The 11540-nt window shown below is 34.9% G+C and overlaps 1 long non-coding RNA gene across 1 annotated transcript; it reads left to right on the top strand.

Annotated features, from left to right (window-relative positions):
- The first annotated feature begins 3997 nt into the window (after positions 1-3997).
- On the top strand, positions 3998-7969 carry LOC127984473 (uncharacterized). Its single transcript, XR_008160603.1, has 2 exons — positions 3998-4215; positions 7740-7969. It is a non-coding gene; the product is annotated as an uncharacterized LOC127984473 (long non-coding RNA).
- Positions 7970-11540: the final 3571 nt, after the last annotated feature.

Raw genomic sequence — 11540 nt, 5'->3', positions numbered from 1 at the left:
TGGAGATTATGTTCAGATAGGCCTCTCGCCAAAACCTGGATTAAATACAATCCTCCCCATGGGCAGAAAACATCCAGGGGCTTCAACTCTAATTGGCTTTGGCTTTTACAAAACCCACGAAAAACAATGAGTAGCTGACATCTTAGAAAAAACTTTTACTTCTTCCATCTGTACTGTAACCTGAAATATTGATTGTGACCATGAAATATTGCAACTGTTTTAATGTGACTACTTCCATTCACTTACTGTATTCGCATGGTGAATGAAAACCCATCAGTGCACTAATATGAGTTTGTGTGCATCTATGAATTATTTATCTAGATTGGCTCCAGGCGCCCTGTTTATATCGAGTGTTATTTAGTCACATTGTCCAAGAATGTAGTGCAAATGGTTTGATCTTCCACTGAAATATCCATTCAGTTCATTCCACACACATTGTCTTTTTATAAAGAAGACAAACACAGTGATGTGAGCAGGTGAGTGATGTAGGTTTGGGTTAGTACTGACAAAACCCAGAGGACGTTAATGCACAAGTGCAGCTGTCTCTCCTCCCTCCCGTCTCTCTGTACTTTAATGCACTACAGCTCACGCTCCTAATGTTATGAACGAGTATTTGTGGCATCTGGACTTTTCTGCTGGCCGATTCATGTCCAGAACAAACACATCCAGATACTGAACAGACATGAGTATCATGAAGGAGGAAAAAACACAGATCAATGATTAGAAGAGAAACACACACCAAAACCTTTGATCAGAGATGTGAAGATCAGTTAACAGAGTTAACTATCTATCTATTTTTCTGTCTTTCAGTTTATCATCCTATCTATTCTCTACCCATTCTCTCATATTGTCACATGGTGTGTATTTCCTCTTTCTTCTGAGTGTTAGCACGATGCTGCTGTTTTGGCTTTAATCTCGGCTGATTTCAGGTTGAACACACTCCTCTCTCACATCCTCTCTGATCTCTGCGAGCCGTCACACACACAGATGGTCACCTGGACCTTTCGCTGACCTCAACACCTGTAGCATCGCCTCACCTGTGCAATTTGTCATGAGAATTATTTTCCTTGGCAAATCTCCTGAGAACAAACTTTGAGATAACGCCATTCAGTCAGTCGCTTGATTTATATTATGATGGAAATATTACCTCTTTATTGAACTTTTATGTAGGTATATTCATTCTGAAAAATATATAAACTGTATTGTCTCAAAATTATGTTTTAAGGTTTTAAAAACATATTTAAATTTTTTTTTATGCATAATCACTTTGTACATTCGTGCATTACAGTAAAATTGCCAGCTAAAACATGCATAGATTTTTTTTTGTAAGTTGTAAATTAAACAGAAAGTGCTCTTTTAGTCTTTTTACTTCAAAATTCTTGTTAACTGTTCTCTCTAATAATTTATCAAATTTATTAACAATTTCTGAGTGGAAAGTATTTCACCAGTTTTGGAAAAATGTGAAACACTATAAATGTATCAATTTATTTGCAAATATTCACAATAAAATGCTCAAAAGATTGTTTTATTTACTCACTTAAAATTATATAATCCATATATCATTAAGTAGGTACTTGAACATTTTTGCAAAGGTGTTAAAAACATTATTTTTATGCTGGTCTCAGAGATCCAGGAGAAACCGAAGAATTGTAGAATTTTCAATGATTTGCAATTTTATCAAAATTCCATTCCAGGATTTAGTTCCACTTCGCTTGCTCTTTGTTGAAGGGAATCACAGAACGGGAACTAGTAAAGCGGCGGTTAATCCAACAAATTCTCTCCTGAGTGCTGGTCAACCAGGCTTACCAAATACAACTGTGCTGGTGAAGAATTATTTCTGCTGGCTGACTCTGGAGAAGTGCGTCACTGATTCTGTGAACAGCTGCCAGGGATGTGCTCAAAATGTGTTTTTATACCAAACTTTACCATGCACATAACATTCAAATAAAAAGTCAAAACAGTCCTCTGACTGCAGTTACACTGCATTTCACAACCTGAATCCGTGCAGCAAAGCATCTAGTGACCCTTTTAAAAAGCGCTTTCTGATGTGCTTGAGCATTGGAAAAAGAGCTCATAGTTAAGTATAGGCAGACTGGTCTGTTATATGTGACTGTAGCTCAAACAAAACTTTTCGATATGTTCCAAAAATCTGGAGACTAGTCCAAGAAGTGCTTGTTCAACCTGGTACTGTTTCAACATGTCTGACTCTTGGGAATTGCAAAAAGCCGGTTAATATCATTAGATTGACCTATTTTGCTATATTATTTTTGACTGTCTGTTGATTTTGGTGAATTGATTCATTTGGATGATGCATATGAATGATTCAGTGAATCATTTAAATAAATGCTGTTGTTTGTGCCTATTTGTTCATATATGAGTGTTTCTAGTTTTATTAGTTGTGTTTAGTTGTAGCTTAAATGTTAAATTATAAGTAGCTTGTAAAGATGGATATGCATTAACTGTGGGTAATTTTGGGTACAGATGGAGTTCTGATGTTTTTTCTTTTCCCTCTAGCATCTACAGGTTACGCTTCCCGTCATCATTAGCAGGTCTGTGTCAGCCAGCGGCCCAGAGGGAGTTCAGAGAGGACCTGAGTTGTGAGATGAGGTGAAAGCCGTCCATATTCCCACAGTGACGGTACAGTCTGTTCACATTATCAGGTTACAGAATCCATGGCAACATGGGGACATCTCGGCATTTTGGGATTAAGACCAGCCTCGCTCTCCCTTTTTCTTTCTTTCTCTTTTCTTCACATAAACAAATGTTCAAAAGATTTAAATGTTTTTTAAAAAAAGAAGTTTTTATGCTCACCATACATTTATTTGATTAAACATACAGTAAAAACATTAGAATTATGAAATGTTATTACATTTTAAAATATTTTTTTTATTATTTGAATATTTTGTAAAATGTAATTTAATCCTGTGATTCAAAGCTGTATTTTCAGCATCATTCCTCCAGTCTTCAGTGTCACATGATCTTCAGAAATCATTCTAATATGCTGATTTGATGCTCAGTACACATTTCTTATTTTTATCAATGCTGAAAAGAGTTGTTTCATTTATTTCTTCAGGATCCTTTTATGAATATAAAGTTTAAAAGAACAGCATTTATTTGAAATAGAAATCTAATTTGAAATTTATTTGAAATATAAATCTCTTATAACATCATAAATGCCTTTTCAGTCAATGCTTATCAATTTAATGCATGCTTGCTGAATAAAATGCTTATTTTTTCTTTAATCTATTATTATTTTATTTATTTTTTGGTAAGTAGAGCATCACTGTTAATATCGCTCATACTTACTGGCACTTTTATGCGTTTTATTCTGGGAGATGTTATTTTGCACCATTTGTGCCTTGACTTTCTTAAATGTTTGTTAACCACTGTAGTAATCTTTAGCACTGAAGAAAGCCCAGTTCTGACTGAAACATTTGCTTTGTGTGTGTGTGCAGAGTCACATTTTTGTTATTGCATTTTAGTTTTTGTTGTAATATCAAGTAATCAATTTTTGTTCAATGCACCATGAGCTTTGCATTTGCTTGGTGTGTTTTCTTTTTGTAGTTTTCCCATTGACTGAATCTATGCCTCCAGTTATATTTTCTTTTTTACTCAACTGACACGGAATTTGCAATTCTTCTCTAAAATGCCTCTTAAAACACCATTCAACAGATGCTTTCGCAGATGCAAAGATGTTTTAGATCACTCATGCATTTGAATCTACTCTTGTTAGGATGTTTGTGAAATGTTTGAAGAGAAGCAACCATGTAGTAACACACTAAAACATTCCAAAATACTTGCATAACAACACCCTAGTGACATTTGCAGTCACATTTTCATCACAAAATCTACTCTATGCTTTATCCCGCTTTCAAAACTGTGACTGTGCATGCGTTTGGTCTTTTTATTGGTTGACACTGATTGCTCATTAGAGGCTGGATGGCGTTTAATTAAAAAGCAATTGCGTTTGTGTGTCTTGAACTAATTAGGAGCGGCAATTACCCCAAACTGTGACTGCGTCCTCCTACCGGCCGCAGGAACAATGGACTGTCTGTCAGCGGCGGTGTTGCCCAAGCATAACAGATGTGTGTGGACACACTAGACAATGGCGTGGCTGGATAAGTGGGTTCCTGATCTCAGAGGCGGGGGGGAGGACAGCAGCTTGTGTCCGAGACGCCCGAGTGGGGCGAGGGAGAAATCCACAGGACCAGATCCGTAATACTCTCTCTCTCTCTCTCTCTCACACACACACACACACACACACACACACACACACACACTCAGACCTGTCACGGCCCCTGAGGAGACAGACCCTGCTGATCGGCTGCTAATGGACATCTGCCATAAATGCCTCGCACCCGTCGCTCTGATGAGACGGAGATTAGCGTGTATCGTAGATGCATGTCCTCTCTCACCTCACACAAACAAAGCGAACTGACAACAAATGATGCAAAATCCACTCGGCTGAGTGGAAAATCCCCCGTATGAAGTGACACGCAGTCCATAAGGAAGGACGGATCAGCCGAGATACGTGTCAGTCCATCTGAACTGGGGCCAATTTTCAAATGAGCACTGATTTCTCTGTGGACAACAGCCGGCATTTTAGCTTACTGTAGGTTTACTTGCTAAGCTGCTTTGAGAGTTTGGTGGCTTCCCAAGCTACTTGTATTTGAAAATGAAACTTTATTGAAGGAACATCTTTGTTAGAGATGAGTTGTCTGATTTCTATGCATTAGCATCATAAAACATGCAAAATTATGATTATTTTCATATATATTCTCACAGTCTTCCATCGGTCGGTCCAACAGACTAAATCACATGCCATTAGTTGAAATAATGTTATTTTTGGATACAGGTTGAGAACAAATGCTTTTGGAGAAATCAACCTAAAAATCAAGCTTTTGCACATTATAGTTATATATGAAGTATAAGTGTTATTAATATTATTTATACACTATTATCATATTTATTATTATTTTTAATTAGATTTTATATCTTAATAAAACATTTTTATTTAATATTTACATTTTACTTTATGTTTTAGCAATTTTCTTATGTGCTTTAGTCTTGTTTATATTTAGCTGTATATTATTATTTATATTTATATTTATTTCAGTGTTATATTTACACATTTTAGTACTTCAGGTTTTGTTTCAGATAGTTTTCGAGGCAAAAATTTTTCAGTTACATTTTTTTCTCTAATATTTGTTTTATTTCAGCTTTATTTCAAGTAATGAAAATAGTGTTTCATAAAATACAAATTAATAAATAATTGATTAATAAATTGTAAATAAATATAAAAGTTAATTACCTTTTGAGTAACATAATTTATTGTTTAGAATACTTAGCATTACTTTGAAGAAACAATACTAAAAACATGATGAAACCCCAGTTTTTATAACCGAGTCAAAAGCAGGTTTCTGCAAAAATACTGGGCAGCACAACTGTTTTTAACATTGATGATAATCAGAAACGTTTCTTGAGCAGCAAATCAGCATATCAGAATGATTTCTGAAGATCATGTGACACTGAAGACTGGAGGAATGATGCCGAAAATACAGCTGCACATCATGGGAATAAATGAATATATTAAAATAGAAACTGTAATAATATTTCACAATATTAAGGTTTTTATTTTATTATTATGTCTGTATTTTGATAAACAAATGCAGCCTTTGTGAGCATGAGAGACTTCTTTCAAAGACATACTATATATATATTTGGATCACTTTATTAAGCACCAAATTACTAAAAAGAGAGCTTCTTTCGAGACTATTACTTAAGTCCGTTAGGTTGTAAGATTGCATGCACAATACAATGCAACATAAAAACAACCGGGTAACACTTTAGAATAAGGTTCCATTAGTTAATGTTAGTTAACTACTTTCGTTAACATGAACTAAGCAAGAACAATCCTTCTACAGCATTTATAAGTCTTAGTTCATGTTAATTTCAACATTTACTAATGCATTATTTAAATCAAAAGTTGTGCTTGTTAACATTAGCTAATGCACTGTGAATTACCATGAACTAACAATGAATAACTGTATTTTCATTAACTAACATTAACGAAAATGAATAAATAAATATAAACCGTATTTGTCTCACTAATTTCTATCTGGAAAAGCTCCCCTCTGTTTAAACCTGAGCTACTTTAACACTACTATAATAAATAGTTGGATTAAGTAGCGTAGCTAATCTGAGTTCCTCACTCTCTCCCCCATACTGGAGTTAACCCAGCTCATCTCAGAAACTGTGTTGAGTTGTCTGGTTTTTGTGTTTGCTGTCAGGAACAGCATGGCCGCGTGTTGGAATGGCATGTGAGGACATGTCGGTGCAGAAGCAGCTGCCACCATCAGGTGCTGGAGGAGGAACCTGCCGTCCGTCTGTGTGGCTCTGACTCACTGCCACCTTCAGCCGCAGGAATCCCCCGATGTGAAGAACTCATTATTCACTTTTGTCCTGTCTTTGTCTCTGTGGCTGAAGCTGTCAAACTTGTCATTGCCAGAGGAGCGCTGTTATTCCTCGGGGATTCTCCCTCTCTCTCCCCCTCTCTAGCAAATGAAAATCACTGCCATGTGAAATGGAATCGCTGTTGTCTGTTCCTGGATCACTGAAGGAGATGCTCGTACTCCAGTAATTTTTAATCAGCACAAAAGCCTGCGAGAGCACTATTCAGACGGCTGCTCCGCAAATGCTTTGTGTTTCTTCCGGTTCTTCATTTTTGGTGAATCAAACAGCAGATTTGTGGCTACTACTATCACAGGCAAGCTACCACAAATGATAAAAATAATCATCAATACTTAAACAGCATTTATTAATTTTGGTTGGTTAATATATATTGAAATTAGTTGATGATGTATGAGCAAACATGAATTAGCTATGAATAATGATACATACATGAACATTCAAGGATTTTTTAAATTGGATAATTATTGAAATAGATTAATACTGAATATATTCAGCACGGATGCATTAAATTGATCAAAAGTGACAGTAAAGACATTTATAATGAAACACAAGATTTCTATTTCATATTAATGCTGGTCTTTCTGGAACTTTCTGTTCATTAAAAGAATCCTGAAATTATTATTATTATTATTTACAAAAATATGAAGCAGCACAACTGTTTTCAATGTTGCTAATAATCAGAAATGTTTCCTGAGCAGTAAATCAGTATATCAGAATGAATCCTGAAGGATCATGTGACACTGAAGACTGGAGGAATGATGCTGAAAATACAGCTGCGAAACACAGAAATAAATCACATTTTATAATATATTCAAATAGAAAATTATTTTAGTTACAAGTTATTTTAAATTGTTAGAATATTTGGCAAATTACTATTTGTACTGTATTTTTCATCAGATGCAGTCTTGGTGAGTGTAAGAGATTTCAAAAACATATAAAAAAAAGTGTTGCACCAACTCCAAATGTTTTAACTGTAGTGTATTTAAATATGAATTCGTTTATTTATTCATTTATAACCTAGATTACATTCTGTAAAAAAAAAAAAAAAAAAAAAAGATTCTTAGTTGCATTATACCTAATGTATTGACTGTGCTCGGTTGTGGTAGAAATCAATACCTGTGTTTCCAGCCGTATTCTTTTCACCTTAGCTGTCTACTGTTGTCTCAATAACACTGTACGCTGTACTTTCATGTGACTATCACTGAGACCCTGAGTGTTTTTTTCTTCTCGTTTGGAACTTTTTCCATTTGTCTTTGTCTTTCCTCTAGTGAGACCTTCAGCACAGCTGATCCCAGAGCAGAAATCTCAACAGCCTCCATCCATGTTCTGGGTGAAAGTTAGAGGAGTTTGGGGATGAGATAGTCGTCAGCCTGTGGAAAGAGAAATACGTTTTGTTACTTTTGGTGTGTATTTAAAAAAAAACAATGAATAAAAAAATTATGACAGATTTTCTGGAGACTTTATCCATAATAAACAAACAAAACCTGCTCCAAACTCACACTATTGTTCGATGTAATGTTTCTCTGGTTTGTGTATTTATTTATTGTAATTTAACAATGTAAGATTTATTTATGGTAGTGTTGTGTAATTACATATAATGTTCAGTTTTTATGATTTGTCTTTGCATCTGATAACTTATATTTGTAATATTTAGAATTTTTTATATAATTTATTTTTGTATTTTTTCATTATTTTCATTTTATATTTAATATTATTTATTTAAAATAATTTCTTAAAATGATTTGTTACTTTTATTTTTTATTTTATTCTTGTAATTTTGATTCATATTTAATTTTACTCATTTAACTTTTATTATTTTATTTATTCATTATAATGTTCTTTAATGGTCTATAATGTTCAATTGTTGGTGCTTTTTTCTCTGCATCTAATAACATTTACAACTGAGCAAATTGTATTTAGTGTTTGTTAAAAAAATAATTAATGTTTAGCATTGGATTTTATTTATTTGAACATTATAACAACATTTTATTTATTTTAACATTATTATTTATTGCATTTTAACATTTATTTATGGTAATTTTCTGCCGTGATCTGTAATTTTCAATATTTGTTACTTAGTCTATGCATAACCTTTTAACAAATCTTTCTTTCTTTCTTTGTCTATCTCTGTCATTCTTTCCTCCCTCATGCATGGTCTCTCTGTATCTTGACAAGCCTGAAGCGAATGTTTATTTTGAACCAGAACTGATTAATCATTAATAGGATGTGCATTATGCCTCTTTACATAGTTGAAAGGCTTGTGAAATGACTGTGTGTGTGTGTGTGTGCGTGGATGCATGGGTGCGTATGCATGCACTCCTCACCTTAGCACCTTAGCATGTTTACTCTGAGTGGAATTTGTTAGTCTCTGTCTCTCTCTCCACACGTGGCTGGGTAAAGAGGATTAAAGTGATGCAGCACTGCATCTGTCTGTCCTCCAGCTCGCAGCTTTCAGTCCCCAAGCTTTGATGTGTTAAATGGGGCATCTTCAGTGTGTGTGTGTGTGTGTGTGTGTGTGTGTGTGTGTGTCTGTGTGTCAACCTAAAAGGCAGAGGAGAGCAGAGAGGATGTAGAAATGCATGTGAAGAAATGAATCATGGGTCTAATGGAGTGCACAGCCTGTGTAAACCATTAAAGTTCCCTCGGCGCTTTACAAATGTAGAATATCATCAGCCCGGCAGATAGAAGGATTAGCCATGCTTTTTTGCTCATTTGAGTTTCCATCTGAATTAATCAGCATCCAGGAGAGGTTCGTTTGCTCAATTAATCTTTCTGTATGTCTGTTTACTGATTCAATGGCTCTGTGGCATCTTACTGCAACACAAAGCAACAGGCGTTCTGATCACTGATAACATTCAGCTGAAGCTGGAGCTTTTAATTCAATATTGTCATTTGTGTTCACAAATTGCCGTTGATCATGACTCAAGAGTATAAATATACAGGTATTGTTATTAAAATGAGCGTTGTTCATTCAACTTTCATTATAATGACAAGAAACAAAAGAAAACAAACAGAAAAGAAGGAAAACAAAAGATCAGTGTTGTGGCTTTATTATTTTCAAATTTCCATGTGAAAGAAATATTTTAAATTATATGGATTGTTAAGGAGAGGTGTGCAAAAACTAAATGGTCACACTAATAATTTTTGTCTGACAGAATATTACATAGATTGATGGAGGGGCCCGAGCCAGAATATCAGGCCCTGTTTACACTAGTGCGTTTCTGTTTTAAAACAGCGTTTAAAATGAAAACGATCCTTGTCTACATTTGTGTTTTCACTGCCTTTCACTACACAACCGAAATTGCAGGTACAACCATAGATATCTATAGGTAGATTCCCTATTATTTAGATGGCGGATGCATCTGTGTGCTTGGAGCGGTCGACTGTGGCATGTACCTTGACCAGGGAAATGTAGCTGGTGCTGTGTTTCTAGATTTTAAAAAGGCATTCAATACAGTAAATCACAACATATTAATTTCAAAACTAGCGAAGTTCAATTTATCCAAAAAAACATTGTCCTGGTTTGAATCATATGTATAGGGCCATGAACAGTGTGTTGTGATTAATAGTGTGAGATCCACTTTTCTTAAAATTAAAACAGGTATTCCTCAGGGCACAGTCTTGGGACCCATACTCTTCAGTCTATATATTAATGACTTACCGGACGTAGTATGTCTAGATATGGGTCTACTGATGTATGCAGACGACACAGTGGTGTATGCATCTGCTGATACATGTATCTCTGTGGCTGACAAACTTAATGCTAATTTAGCAAAAATATCATCTTGGCTGGCCTCATCTTGTTTAACTTTAAATACTAAAAAAACTAACTCTGTCTGTTTCTCTATTCAAAAACTACCTCCAACACAACTTTTGAACATAAAAATTAATGGGGAACTTATTGAACATGTACCTGAAGTGAAGTATCTTGGAATAAATATAGATTATCAGTTGAATTTTAAAAGTCATATTAAGAAAATCTGTAAAACCATTAGGGCCAATTTGAGCTGTTTTATGATGATAAGAAACTGTCTGACTCTCGACTGTGCTTTCATTTTTTTTTTAATTCTATGATTCTGTCACATATATCTTACGGCTTAACCACATCAGTTATCAGTCAAACCCATAGAGTGTCTTTACAACTGAGCCTTGACAGTTCTGGACAAGAAGAGAATAAGGTACCATCACTGCCAACATCGAAGTAAATATACAATCTTTTTTAGCTAATTTTATTTCTCTGCATCTGGTTAAACTGATCTTCAAATGCTTAAATTATGCTGCTACACTACCGCTTTGCAAAATAATAACCAGACAGCAAAGTACTGGATGCACCAGATTTGCTTCTAAAGTCAATTGTTACATCCGTTTTTTTGTAGAACATCATTTGCCCAGGTTGCTGTTTCAGTGAAAGGGGCAAAATTATGGAATGCTCTGCCAGATCATCTTAAATGCATCCCGACATTAGCCACCTTAAAAAAACCAAAAAAAAAAACCAAAAAAATCAAATTGTGGTTAATTCAGGAACAATGTTGCTCTCATATTTAGTCTTTTGACTTTGCCCTTTCTGTATACTTTTAGTCCTTTTGTATTATTTCCATTGTATTACATTTTTATCCTTTTTCTTTCCCGTTCTTTTATTAATGTTGATGTTAAACTGTATTTATGTAAAACATTTTTTTTTACCAAAAAAGCCCTACTAGGGACAAGTGTTGTAAATTAGCTTTAGCTAAAAACATTATGATACAGGCATCAGATGACTGTCAAAGTTTATCTATGTTATTTGTATCTGTCCCTATATAAACTTAACTTACTTACCTATCAAATCAAGTGATATTGTGCTCTGCATTAAACCCATCCAAGTGCACACACACACACACACACAGTAGTGGACACATAGCCAGAGCAGTGGGCTGCCATATTGCTCTCTAACCATTAGGTCACATCTGCCCCCCCAAACATTTCACTAAATCTTAAGGGGGCACACAGAAATGCTGGTTCAAATCAAGTAGAACTGGATAGGAGTGAGGTTTAGGGAGGTGAGTGTAATGGAGGTCAGCTAGCAACAGCTG

The sequence above is a fragment of the Carassius gibelio genome, chromosome B20 (assembly GCF_023724105.1).
Source record: "Carassius gibelio isolate Cgi1373 ecotype wild population from Czech Republic chromosome B20, carGib1.2-hapl.c, whole genome shotgun sequence".
Taxonomy (NCBI): domain Eukaryota; kingdom Metazoa; phylum Chordata; class Actinopteri; order Cypriniformes; family Cyprinidae; genus Carassius; species Carassius gibelio.
The sequence above is the reverse complement of the archived record's forward strand: the minus strand, read 5'-3'. Positions and strand labels throughout refer to the sequence as shown.